The 14,698-nt window shown below is 35.1% G+C and overlaps 1 long non-coding RNA gene across 6 annotated transcripts; it reads right to left on the bottom strand.

Moving 5' to 3' along the window:
• Positions 1-2,034: 2,034 nt before the first annotated feature.
• On the bottom strand, positions 2,035-14,344 carry LOC119985057. 6 transcript variants are annotated; one of them, XR_005465039.1, is made up of 7 exons: positions 13,396-14,344; positions 13,118-13,189; positions 12,218-12,300; positions 11,951-12,102; positions 3,969-10,698; positions 3,226-3,288; positions 2,035-3,152 (listed from the first exon to the last, which is right to left on the bottom strand). It is a non-coding gene; the product is annotated as an uncharacterized LOC119985057 (long non-coding RNA). The 6 variants fall into 6 exon arrangements; XR_005465038.1 differs by having other exon boundaries at positions 2,035-3,288; positions 3,969-4,012; positions 4,220-10,698; XR_005465037.1 differs by having other exon boundaries at positions 3,226-10,698.
• Positions 14,345-14,698: the final 354 nt, after the last annotated feature.

The raw sequence follows: 14,698 nt of genomic DNA, 5'->3' as shown, positions 1-14,698 counted from the left end.
GGCAGTTCAATGCTTGGGGTTGGGGTCCTAACTCCCAAAGACCAAAAGCTCAATTTCATGCCACATGGCATGCATCAAAGTGGACCAGTATTTCTATTTTTGGATTCATTTACACTAAAAAATTAATTACTCCCTCCGTCCAATTTTACTTGTCATTCTTTCTATTTTGAGATGTCCTAAAACTAATATCACTTTTCCACATTAATTAACAATTTTATTATTGTATTTCAAAATTACGATTCTTACTTTAATTACCTTTGGTATAAGGGGAAGAAAAAAAGTCATAAATAATTATTAGTATTATACTGAGTGCATAAACAAGTTGAGGAGCATATGGTGTATACATATATAGGCCCTGTTTGGATAATCCAAATTGTTGAAGGGCAAAGAGTCAGACAAGGTCCAAAGCTGAAAGCTGGGGAAAGAACAAAGCAAGAGGAAGAACTGATGGTGATGTAACAAAAGGAGGGAAAAAGGGGGTTGGGGGGGTTCCACAGAGAGTGATGAAAGAATTGAACATTCTCGATTGACAAGATTGGATTAGGTAAAAGTGAAGAAGTGGACTTGCAGTGGGGTCAATACACAAAAAAAATAAAAATAAAAATAAAATCTCCTTCAGAAAACACTGACTAAGCATTCTATTAGTGTTGACTTCACAGTCTCACAGTCACCACCCTTACTGTGTCACTCACATGAATAGGGGCTTTACTTTTGGACACACACTAACAATTTCAATCCTTGAGTGGAGAACAAAATTATTAGGGTTTGAAGGTAAGACAACTAGACATGTGAACTACCTTAATCAAAGTCAAGATTCAACACACACAAACATAAGCATGCAACAACTACTGAAAAGATTTTCCAATATCTCAATGGCCTTGATTTGTAGCATCAAAAGGCTTCAATACAAATTCAAGTCCCATTAGCTAGTCTAATCTTTGATCACAAAGTCAATTTGTCATCAAGAACAAAAAGCTGTATGTCAGTATGTCCATATGCATGACAGTTTTTTGTTGTTTCATAGTGAAGTTCAAAGACCTAATGAAGGTTTTGGGAGAATTAGTAAAAAGTTGAATAAGATAATCATGTGATCACACCAATAAACTATAAACTATTTGCAATAATAACACATTTTGAAACCTTTAATTGGGGTGAACATCAGTGGCCAAAGAGAATTTAACAAGATACAAGGGGAATTTGGAAAAAAAAGGTCCCATACTATCATTACTTGCCATGTTCTATCATTTGGTGTTTGTTAAAAAAAGATGCTTTAACATGAACATGAAGATATGAGAGTGCACCGCCCCTAATTTTGAGAGTATTAGGAGAAATGAGAGTAGACAAGCAAATGATTTAGACCTTCTAAAGCAAAAGGATTTTTTAAAAGGATGGTAAATCAGCATAAGTGAAGAGAGAAAACACTGTACATCTTTATTTCATGATGATATTTAGGTGAATAAGTCTAAGATAAGTGATGGAAAATGCTTACAATCATGTACATTGTAACCTAAAAAGTGTCTTAGTGTTTACCAACTAAGGATTAACATGGGTGTCAAGACTCAAGACATAGCCACTTCAATTCTTTTTTGGTAAGTAACATAGCAACTGCAACTACAACCATGACACAAAAGATAATTTTGGTTTTAGTATAAGAAGAAACATGACTCTATGTTATCCACTTCACCCCCTACATCCCTGAATTTTGAAGCAAAAATCTTAACAAAAGATCCATGAGGAATCATATCCCTTAAGCAAAAACTCAAACTATCATCATTTGTTATAAGAAGGTGGAAGTCACTTTATATTCATGTGTGCGTTGGATACTTGTCTACACACCCCCACCCCCCTAGTCTAAATCTCAATCATAAGTTCCTTTTCCTTCACTTTTTTTCTACTTTTATCTCCCTGGATTTCAAACCTTATAATTACATGTGCTTCTATTGTTAGTCTCTTAGAGTGACAATGGAGGACAACCCATCTACCCGTGCAGGTCCTATGAATCATCACCTTGTTCCTTCTATGTCTCGCTCTCTCTCTCTTTTCTCACTCTCTTCTTATTTTTTGTTCATTAACCATAAATTCTCTACTATTGCTTCATCATATTGATTTTCTGCTAATGGATCTAAGAAGGGGTGCATGTATATAGATTGCACTTAAAATGTTTTAGGTCGTGACCTAAGAACAAGGGCCAGTAACCACAACCATTACATTGGTTCTTTAAGGTTTTCTAAAAATTTATTTCATTACTGTTATGTTATTGTTTTAATAATCAAAATATCCGCTCCAAAATGTTCCTAAACCAAAATGAACATTACAACAACAAATATTTTCTAAACAGATGCTCCCTCTTTCATACATCACATAGAAAGTCCATACTCCATAATAACCCTTTTATTAAGTTCAAAAATCTAGAATTTTTAATCTGCAGTCAAAGATCAATCAGTGTTGTCACGAGGGGGCCAGGCGCGTGCCTAGCCTTGCGCCTCTGGCGTTTGATAGGTGGTGCACCTCTCGCCTTTAACAACACTGAGATCAATATTAATCCAGCCATATAAGCTTTTCAATTGTCATTTAGGCATCAAGGGGTCCAACCTCGACAAGAACCTCAACACTACAAGACCATCTAATGTAATATGAGCATTGTGCATAACTCCTATTTTTATTACCATCCATTCCTCAAATGCACCCAAAAAGAAGCCTTTTACTAAATATTGAATTTCAATTAGCCAGAAGTGCAAAGGAACGGTAACAACTGTCCCTTATTTGTGTACATTTACGAGGCCGTTGGTGTGAAGAAAATGGAGCACTCGAGAAGCTCAAATTTATCCAAAGTGAATGAGGCCAGGGCAGAGAATTTAGGGAACACTGCTCCCATAATGCCTACATTGACAACCATTTTTCTCCAGATAAAAGTTTGTCATAGTATATTTGCGTTGAACTGATCACTTTCTTCTTGTAACTAGAATGTTTCAATATCTTCAAAAATGCTTAGCCAAGCGCATTTGTTGTACTTCAACAAGTCTTTCATAGAGCATGCACAGTTAAAACTCCAGTAAATATACTGCCTTAGGAATGCTTATCGGAGCATATTTGCTTTGCTTTATGCAAGTGTTTCATGCTTTCATGTAGGCATGTAGTAAGCAATCATATACCTGAGCAGAGCTGATAATCAATGCCTTAAAAATCTTCCAAAATAGTGCACAGATTATAGATTTCGAAACTCACCTTTAAGCTTCATAGGCCTACCAAACTCTGTGTTAGAAAATCCAGCTTAGAACATGCCATTATCTGCACAAGGAAAAAAGAAAACCTCGCCAAGCTGCAAACTATCCAGGTTGCAAATCCGCTTTTCTATTACTTTCAGAGTTAAGTTCAAATTTCCTTTAGCTTTGGAAAACACAACCATAAGAACACCACTAGAAAAGTTAATAAATAATTAAAAAATATTAAAAAATAAAGAATTATTAGAGACATGACCAATGTTAGTTCTAAAATCAATACCCAGGGAAATAAGAAAAACAGTAAATTCTAAGTATCTTACTCAGTACCTCTTACATTTTCTGAACCAACTATTATTAATATGAACACATCCTAAAAAAGTTTCCAATATTAGGGAAAATTCACAGTTTACTTGTATACAAAATTCCTCCCACAAAGGGGCCTTTAAGGAGACTGAAGGAGGGTACGATGGATGGATGGATAGCTCCCGGGGATAGCATAGAAGGTTAAAAATTAGCATGCTACTTATTACCTTGCTAAGTCAGGATATTATTTTATTTGATAATTGCTTCAGGAATGTCATTTCCCAAAATTTATATCTCTTGCAATCATTCATCTACCATGTTTCATAGAGTTCATGTGGATGTAATCTCCATCATTCTTGCGCTTTCGGCTGCATCGCATACATCCAGATGTGAAAGGAGGCAATAGAAAATAATAAGCATATTCCAAAGTGAAATTGATCCTACCTTCAAAGTTGCTGGGTAAGTTTTGATTGTCAGTCCACATGATCCTGAAAATGGATAATTTTGTTGATAAAAGGTTTCTCAAGGCGATAGCTATCATGGAAGTAGAATAAATTACAAAAATAGCATCCTTGCAGCGTAAATCATATAGAAACACGAATATACTGAAAGCCAACAATACTAAATAAGAAAAGGAAATCTTCAGAAGTCATTAGAAGTTAAGAAAGTAAATGGAACACAGCAATGTAACTTACATGACAATGGATGACATGCAGAAGCAAATAAACCCGATGGAAAAATACACAAAAGATGTCGCCAAAAAGTTTTCCCGGTCCAGAAATATAATCTCAGCAATAAGAGTAATCACCCCTGACAACAATAAAATTGTCCAACCTGAAGGCAAGCTATGACGAAAGGAAAACGTTGAAGGATCCTGCGGTGGAGAGGGAAAAAAAAACCCAAGTATAAGAATGGCAAGGTAACACAAAATATCAAGATTCGCTAGGCGTATATGCTTCGACATAATCTTACAAATATACCTGGAAATCATTCTTGATAAAGATAGAGGAGTAAATAATCCTCAAAACCATATTTTAGATCAGTCAAGGAATTATGCTAAACCATTATAGATGATTCACGCCTTTGTCACTTGGAATTCAAAGACTTGTTCAGCACCATGAAAACCGTTATCGCAAATAATGTTGGGGTTGGCATTCAAAGACTTGTTGGATGATAAAACAATAAACAGATATCATTGACGTTCCTATAACATGATGAAAATGCAAAAAGAAACACCTACTGGAGCCACCACTAATCCAAGAGCACAAGATTATATACAAAAGGTAGCTAAGCTGATTCAAATTAGTTGAATGAGAACGATATCTAAGTTAAATAAAAAATCTACATGACATTGAAAACTTGATGCTGAAGCTAGCTTCTCTCTTTGCTGTGTGAATTAGGGTTCGCATGCCAGGTGCTGATGTCTATGTCTGGAAACACATGATTTCGCTTTATTAGAACATAAAGGCCAAGCCTTTACCCACCATGGTACAACTAAATGGAATTCCTTTACTCAAGGTGAACCAAACAAATAGAGGAACAAAACTACGGAAATGTCTTCATTATTCTTAGCACCCTTCTCTCTTCTTCTACATCAAGCACACCTATTGTTCACAAGTCTGACATCATTTGAGCAGGAGACCACCATATGCACAAGTCCGATATCGTTTCCCAAATATAATTCAATACAAAATACCATCAATTAGACATTTAGTGAAGTGAACTCAACGATGTCTAACCAACCATATTTCATCAACAAATTGAAGCAATGAGTCATACTTACAATGCAGTGGATAGGCTCTCCGCTCTTCCGTTGTATCAAAGCACCAGTTATAAATTTTTTTTTTCGAGTGTTAGATGTTAGTAAAATAAATTAATCAATCAAAGTTCACATTAAGATCAAAAAGTAAAAGGCTTTCCATGATAGTATGATACCAAGAAAACTATATGAGGTGATGGTCAGTGGAAAAATCCAGTATGCAAAAAGGATACTCAATGCATTTGCAATGATCAGGCCAACTGCACAAGCTGACCGAATCAGCAGGCCATTCATTACCAAATAAATCAATCACTGGATACGTTATTCATATTGACACCATGTGACAATCAAGATTCAAAAAACTAAAGCCTTTACCAGGTAACTTTGCTTGACAATAGTAATGTACAGTGTCATACAACTTGAAAGTTTAGCCGCAGTCTCAACCATCAAATGCAATTTAAGTAGAAGCAAGTTCTGAGAAAGGATATATTAGGGTTCAGCCAACAGCTCCAGTATGCACGTCCACCCTGCCAAATGCCAAATGAAATAAACTTGTACTGTTTATAGATTTCAGGACTTTATCTGATTTAACTAACAAATAATAAGTGATATCAAAGAGAAAATTGAATTGATGCCAGTTACATGACCAACACATGATCACATTTCTCAGACAACATTTATTACAAAGCATGTTATCTCTGGCTTCTCAAATTGATCCTGTTACAAAAATGATATAAAGAAAAGTCAATCTAGCAAAGGTCAGAGGTTGCAAAAAAAATTTCAACTTCTAATACAAAACAAAGTAGCTGATCCACAGAGCAACATCATATCACTGCAGGCGATCAAACCTGGGTGCAACCATGTTCTCCAGTGAGCCCCGAAGCCAAGACATAAGTTGTGACCCATGTTCAAAGAGTAAGAAAAAAGGAGAACAGGCGTGAAAAGACTAGTGAATATTAACTAGATGGAACCCCTACCTAATTCTTTACCAAAGGAAAATAGAGAGAAAAATAAGCCCAAAATTCTATGATCAAGCTGTTATCGAATACAGTTCCTACTTGCAATTGTAAATAATCAAAGCCACAATAAGATCATTAAGTAGAATTATTAGGTGAAGCTGATTATCATCTAAGATAATTTATTCCATAAAAAAACATGGACAGGAAAAATTTGTCCTCATTAATGGATTTATCGTCCAGCTACCAAAATAATCATATTGAGTTATTATGCAATTTCAAAAGCCACCAACAAAAGTCATTCATCATCCTCACAAACAACCATTAATGGTCCTTACAAATCTGCGTAGGAGTTCCAAATATGTGTGCATGCCTTTTATGAGATTCTTCTCCACTTATAATTTCAATCAATATTCTTTTTTCCCTAAAGGCAAAAGAAATATTAGACAAATGAATCTTCAAGTTCTGTTTTCCTATGTTTGTCTTCAAAGCTCATCTTCTCCTCTACCACATTTTACCCATAAAATGAATGATTTCAAAGATATTCGGAATATGCAACTTAGATGATGTTGTCCTACTTTCTGTGAAAAACAATGGGGAACAACCATAATCCTAGCAGTACCAAAAACATGGTGCACCGAACGTTCTAGTACCAAAAATATGGTTAGCTTCTGGCATCTGATTATCATGATTGGAAGAACCTCACCATGAGTATAATAAACTTCTTTTAGATTGTCCCAAACAACAGGGAAAAACATAAAAAATATTAGCCTCAGACTAATTTTTGAAGTGAATTATGATTGTACTAGAATGTTAGGAATAGTGATAGCACGTTACCATTAATCAAGATAGCTTGTCCATATGGATCTGAATGATTAATCCTTGCCATCAAAAGACAAGAAAACATTCTGCAACAATGATTGCAATGATGCTACTTTCAGTAATTTTGTAGCATTTTCTCCCCTGGAACTATCATTACTGCAGAACAAGCAAATAGTATGCAATAGTAAAACATATAGCCAAATGATAATACACAAAAAATCATGAACCAGGACTGCAAAGGGGGAAAAGGATATAAGAAATCATTAGATATGAAAACAAATTGAAGGGTAATATTTTAAAATTGAGGAAAAATTCAATCCTCTGGCTCTGAAAACTTGATCTTCATCTAAATCAGTATATTAGTTTCCACTACAACATAATAAAATCAGAAATTTGAGGATTCACATGAACTGAAACCATCTTTTGCCACAACTTTTAGGTATCCGGTCTCTTTCAACTTATCATAGAGATGCAATAAGCAAATTTCAAGTATAAGTGAGAATCACCAACCGCAGAATTCGTATTTATGTATGAGATCAAATACTAAGACAGTAATGCTGCAAAACTGTCGTTCTAATTAAAAACAATGCATCTTAATTTTGTGAAACATGTTTGAGTGAAAAAAATGTAATCTCAAATCAAGACAATTAGCAATTAGGCTTTGTTCTGCCCACATGCATGCTCAGCGGAAACCCTCCCGACTAAGAAACAATGTGCAAGTAACTAAGAGGGGAAATTGCATTGCATATATCTACGCTCATGAAAATGAAATGAAGAATTCAGTTTAGAAAATGAAAACAAATCAAGAACGTTAATATCAATACAGAAAAACAAATTTTACATCAGATCAATGAACATTGACCTAACTAAGTTGACTAAATTGTTACCGCATATTCCGCTTCTGTTAAGAGCCTCACAATCCATGCATTATATGAAGGGAGTCCCCTTGACAAAAACTGCGTAGCTAAGCTCCAAAAATTAATGTCAATAACAACATAATGTTCAGAATACATACATACTCTTTCATAAATCACATAGAAAGGCCATATTCCATAATAACCCTTTTACTAAGTTCAAAAATCTAGAAATTTTAATCTGCAGTCAAAGATCAATATTAATCAAGCTATATAAGCTTTGTAATTGCCATTTAGGTATCAAGGGGTCAAACCTCGACAAGAACCTCTTTATAATGTAACAGTATTATGTAATATGGGCATTGTGCATAACTCCTATTTTATTACCATCGATTCCTCAAATGTACCCAAAAAGAAGCCTTTTACTAAATATTGAATTTCAACTAGCCAGAAGTGCGAAGCAACGGTAACAACTGTCCTGATTTGTGTACATTTATGAGGCAGTTGGTGTGAAGAAAATGGAGCACTTGAGAAACTCAAATTTATCCAAAATGAACGGGGCCAGGGAACACTGCTCCTGTAATGCCTACATTGACAACCATTTTTCTCCAGCTAAAAGTTTGTCAAGTATATTTGCGTTGAACTGATCACTTTCTTCTTGTTAATAGAATGTTTCAATATCTTTAGAAATGATTAGCCAAGCACATTTGTTGTACTTCAACAAGTCTTTCATAGAGCATGCACAGTTAAAACTCCAGTAAATATACTGTCTTAGAAATGCTTATTGGAGCATATTTGCTTTGCTTTATGCAAGTGTTTCATACTTTCATGTAGGCATGTGTAGTAAGCAATCATATACCTGAGCAGAGCTCATAATCAATGCCTTAAAAATCTTCCAAAACAGTGCACAGATTATAGATTTCAAACTCACCTCTTTGCTTCATAGGCCTACCAAACTCTCTATTAGAAAATCCAGCTTAGAACACGCCATTATCTGCACAAGGAAACAAAAATACCTGGCCAAGCTGCAAACTATCCAGGTTTGCAAATCCGCTTTTTTATTCCTTCTAGAGTAGAGTTCAAATTTCCTTCAGCTTTGGAAAACACAACCATAAGAACACCACCAAAAAAGTTAGCAAATAATTAAAAATATTTTAAAAAAAGAATTATTAGAGACATGACCAATGTTAGTACTAAAATCAATATCCAGGGAAATAAGAGAAACAGGAAATTCTAAGTATCTTACTCAGTACCTCTTACATTTTCTGAACCAACTATTATTGATATGAAAAAGTTTCCAATATTAAGGGGAAAATTCACTGTTTACTTGCATAGAAAATTCCTCCCACAAAGGGGCCTTTAAAGAGACTGAAGGAGGGTAAAATGGATGGATGGATAGCTCCCGGGGTTAGCATAGAAGGTTAAAAATTAACATGCTATTTATTACTTTGCTACGTCAGGATATTATTTTATTTGATAATTGCTTCAGGAATCACATTGCCCAAAATTTATCTCTTGCTATCATTCATCTACCATGTTTCATCTTTCATAGAATTCAGGAGTATGTAATCTCCATCATTCTTGCGCTTTTGGCTGCATCACGAACATCTCATGTTACGCATACATACAGATGTGAAAGGAGGCAATAGAAAATAATAAGCATATTCCAAAGTAAAATTGATCCTACCTTCAAAGTTGCTAGGTAAGTTTTGATTCTCATGGCGATAGCTATCATGGAAGTAGAATAAATTACGAAAATAGCATCCTTGCAGTGTAAATCATACACAAACATAAATATACTGAAAGCCAACAATACTAAATAATGAATGATTGTTTAATGGTGGCTTGGTGGAAGAATATATGAAGTATGATAAATCAAGTTTCTTAAAAGCTACATGCTCAATTGCTCAAACATAAATCAATCTCCAAAAGAATTATGGCCTGGCACGACTTTTTACCATCTCATCCACTGTCTACAGTCTACTCCATGGCTATGAGAGAATCGAAATACAAGTTCAAAATTTATCCAAATAAGAGTGTTACTCATACATGAATAGAAAAGTTTAATATTTCTTTGGCAGGGAAGGCTCATCTTGCTCTGAAAAAAAGAAAAAAAAACATGCACTTGATTACTTCCTGCTTTTCTCTGGATGCTGTCCTGTTGAAAGAAATATAAAATGGTAAACTGCTAAATATGCTGAAATGTTAATGACCGGACAGTTTCAAACCTAGGACTTTCTTTTTAGGAACATCTACCAAATTTTTTTCAAAAAATACATCTACAATAATGCATAAGAGAAAATGGAGCAACCATAACAACTAAATTGTTTCTTTTTAACCTCTTAAAAAATTGGCCATAAAATGTGAATTGAGGACTACCTAGGTAGTTGTGGTTTGTATGAACTATGAACTCCCTTTCTTCTTTGACCATAAGTCTTTGACCAACCACTATATCATGGGTAAACTACTAGTAGTATTCTGCCAAAATTGCAATGCAATATATATTGTCATGGTGCTGGTGCCTAACGTGGAGAAGACCCTTTATCCATTCCAAGCTCAATTGATAGAACTTTGTTTGGTGAACTTTAATTGCAATCCTCCTTAGTTCAACAACAAAATAGTAGTGAACACATGCACATGGATCTAGGATGGTTGTGCAATCTTTTGAAAAAACAATAATATCATTGAAAGAAGGGAAAGAGGTAAACCTGATGCAGACCTGGCAAACGTAGTATATGAGCTTTCATCAAATGGAAGAAACACCATCCTCACCACTAAGCTCCCTGGAATTAAAAATGCTAAAATTTGAGTTAAATCCTATCTCAGCAGAAGCAGAAAATACTAAAGTAATCATAAATTCATATAAAGCTTTTTATTGAGATCAAGGAATTACAACTTAATCAAGCCAATATGCCAAAACCAGGAACATACATAATTTTTCAACAAGGCCATATACTGCTTGGTTATAAGGAGAATCAAACCATACTAAAACCATCTCTTCTCCATCTCGAAGGAGCAGCTTTCGAAAAGATTAAGGTAAAAAGCACACAAAAGTTTAAAAGCTGCCAATCAAATTCTATCAGGCTACCGAGTCAGAACTTCTAAACACATGAGAAAGAAGAAAGTAGCTCCAATAGCCTACAAACAAGCTAAATCCATTTGCCATTTAAGACAATGCACAGGCAATCTCTTTTGTCCTGCAAAAGCCATATTAAGCAACTGTAATGACTATAAACTCTGATCTGATGGAATCATATTAACTTAGCTACCAAAATCATATAGCAAACCCAGACAAGTTGGAAGAAAATAACCATTCTCTATTACCTCTAAGAATTATGCCCTGAAAAATTTCCCAGATCAAACAGATAGATAAATAGAGAATAGCATAAACCACATAGGTGGATGGAGCTGATTTAGGACTAATATCAGTTATCAACTACATCTTTGATTATACTCAATGTAGTTTATGTAATTTCATCAGTTTATGTTCTGTTTTATTGCTTTTAAGTACTTTTAGGATTTAATAAGTTTCTAAGAAACACTTTTCAGTCAGATGCATCCAAGGGTTTATATGCCTCTGAATAACCTCGTTATGTACTGAGGTTTATACTCAATCATAGTAACAGTAGTTTCTGTCTAGAAGTTTATCTTATATTCTAGGAGAATGTAGAATTTAACTTATTCAAAGATCTTGCCGATTCAAGGGTTCCATACAACTAACAAAACCAATCTTTCCGCGCTTCTGTCCCAGGTCAAAAACTGAAAATTCAATTCAACGACATCCCTGAATAAGTTAACCAACAGTAATATGTCAAACTAACCTAAGCATTATAATGTAACAATATGTACCTTCCAGTGGTAGCCTAAGGGCAAGCAGTATGAATTTATGGCATAGCTTTGCAAATTAGCTCAAGAACTAGTGAAAATCAAATCATGCAAAGCATCAGAAAATATGTCAGACACAGTTCACAGAAGGTACCATTATGCATATTGACAAAATGTGACAATCAAAATTCAAAAAACTAAAGCCTTTACCAGGTAACTTTGCTTGAAAATAAGAATGTACAGTGTCATAAAACGTGAAAGTGTAGTGGCAGTTTCAACCATCAAATGCAATTTAAGTAGAAGCAAGTTCTGAGAAAGGATATATAAGGGTTCAGCCAATAGCTCCAGTATGCACGCCCACCCTGCCAAACGCCAAATGAAATAAACTTGTATTATTTATAAGTTTTCTTGGGCTTTATCTGATTTAACTAACAAATAATAAGTGATATCAAAGAGAATTGAATTGATGCCAATTACACCAATCTTAGACCAACACATGATCGCATTTCTCGGACAATATTTATTACAAAGCATGTTATCTCCGGCTTCTCAAATCGATCCTGTTACCAAAATAATATTAAGAAAAATCAATTCTAGCAAATGTCAGAGACTACAAAAAAAAATTTCAACTTCTTGATACAAAACAAAGTAGCTGATCCACAGAGCAACAGCGGATCAATGCAGGCAATAAAGCCTGCGATGCAACCATGTTCTCCAGTTAGCACCGCAGCCAAGGCATAAGTTGTGACTTCAAAGGGTAAGGAAAAAGGAGAACAGGTGTAAAAGGACTCTAGTGAATAAATGGAACCCTTACCAAATTATTTACCATAGGAAAATAGAAAGAAAAATAAGCCCAAAAATCTATGACCGAGCTGTTATTGAATACAGTTCCTACTTGAAATTGTAGATAATCAAAGCCACAATGAAACTCAAAAATTCTTATTTATGTATGAGATCAAATACTAATACAGTAATACTGCAAAACTGTCAGTTCTAATTAAAATAATGCATCTTAATTTTGTGAAACATGTTTGAGTGAAAAAAATGTAATTTCAAATCAAGACAACTAGCAATTAGGACTTTGTTCATTCCGAAATGTAACCAAAAGAATATATCAAAGATTAGAAGAGTTCGAGGGAGGAACATTTAATATCTGCCCGCATGCATGATTGGCGGAAACCCTCCCGACTAAGAAACAATATGCAAGTAACTAAAAGGGGAAATTGCATCGCATACGTCTACATTCACAAAAATGAAATGAAGAAGAATTCAGTTTAGAAAATGAAAAGACACCAAGAAAGTTAATATTGATCCAGGAAAACAAATTTTACATCAGATCAATGAACATTGACAAAACTAAGTTAAATAAATTGTTACCACATATTCCGCAACTGTTAGAAGCCTCACAATCCATGCATTGAATATGAAGGGAATCCCCCCTGACAAAAACTGCGTAGCTAAGCTCCCAAAAATTACAGTCAATAACAGGCAGAAACATAATGTTCAGAATACCTATACATACAATTTTTTGAGGTAGTTCATTTACTCCATTTTTCTCGGTGACAAAAAAGGGGAAGAAGAAAACATACTAAAAAACAAAAACAAAAACGATTACCTAGAAAGGCACGGCAGACTACAGGTAAGAAGAGACTAACATAATAAGTACTTGAAAGTGCGAGAGAAATTGGCGGAATCTCCATTACTGGCTGTTTGAGACGAAACATCCAATGCCATTGACATGCCGATCAATCAAATCAAATTGGAACTGCCAATTCCGATCTGAAAGCTGGAACAATCTCAAACAAAAATTCAAGTATTGAAACTATTTTCCTGGAATTTCTTTCGGTGCAGAGAATCAACAACGCTTTTTAGGTTCAAATTCCCAAGTTTTTCCTGCGAAAAAGTATTGTTGTTGCTCAGAGGAGAAACCCTACGAGGTTTCGTTTTCATCTGGAAAGTCTTTTGGAATTCCAGAGAGAGGTCTTTCGCTGTGGTGCGTAATCGCGCGTTTTCCGTGTTCGGACCTTTGTAGGTCTAATTTTTTGAATTTGGGTTCGGATTCGGATTGTGGACAATCTTGAACCAAGGAAGCCGAAGCCCAACAACTGTTAGAATTTCAGAAAAACTAACCATTGAAATCGAAATCAACAACGTCGAAAGAGAGCAGAAGAACATTAAAATAGTGGATATGATTCCACAGTTTTGAAACAAATCTCACAGAGAATACCAATCGGGTCTGCTCGTAATGTACTTGTGACCCAAGGGTTTCAAACCATAGATGGTAATCGACGCCCTTGTAAGAGAACATATAACAACCGATGCACATCGAAATTTATAGATTAAACCAAATAAAAAACCCACAAACAAATCAAAACTCTCAAGGGATCACGATCCATTTATGAAACCCCCAGTTATAATCTCCATTCTTTCCAGATTGGCCCAGACCCTGTATAAGGAAAGAAAAGAACGAAATACTTGTTAGATGAGCCGAGCACAAGCTTCAATGGCGACTGAGAGAAACATTAGGTGGTTTCGTAGAGAGTAAGCTGTCCGGAAGAAGGGGAAGTGACCGTTGGGGCGATGTGTTCAATTTATAATGGAACCTTTTTTCCCAAACACAGATAGGAATTGGAAACCCGTCTTTCGCGCAAAAGCGCATTCAAGCTTTTACTTTTTTGGGCCTATTGGGCCCAATCCTCTTTGAAATTCTTGACCGTTATAGACTTATAGTAGAGTCCGGGATACAGATTTAGATCTCAGGCCCAAAGTAACTAATCATAAAACTTCGAACATCGGCCCATTTGTTTCCAGATTTTGCAGATTGGCCCATTTATAAACTGCATTTAAATCAAGATCAGAACATTCTCTTCATTCTTCAATATGATACCACCATATGTCGCAATAGGAATGAAAACAAAAAGCTTTAGAAGTTACAACTTTTTCTAATCCGGTATCAAT

This window comes from Tripterygium wilfordii, chromosome 19 (genome assembly GCF_013401445.1).
Source record: "Tripterygium wilfordii isolate XIE 37 chromosome 19, ASM1340144v1, whole genome shotgun sequence".
NCBI classification, from domain to species: Eukaryota; Viridiplantae; Streptophyta; class Magnoliopsida; order Celastrales; family Celastraceae; genus Tripterygium; species Tripterygium wilfordii.
The sequence above is the reverse complement of the archived record's forward strand: the minus strand, read 5'-3'. Positions and strand labels throughout refer to the sequence as shown.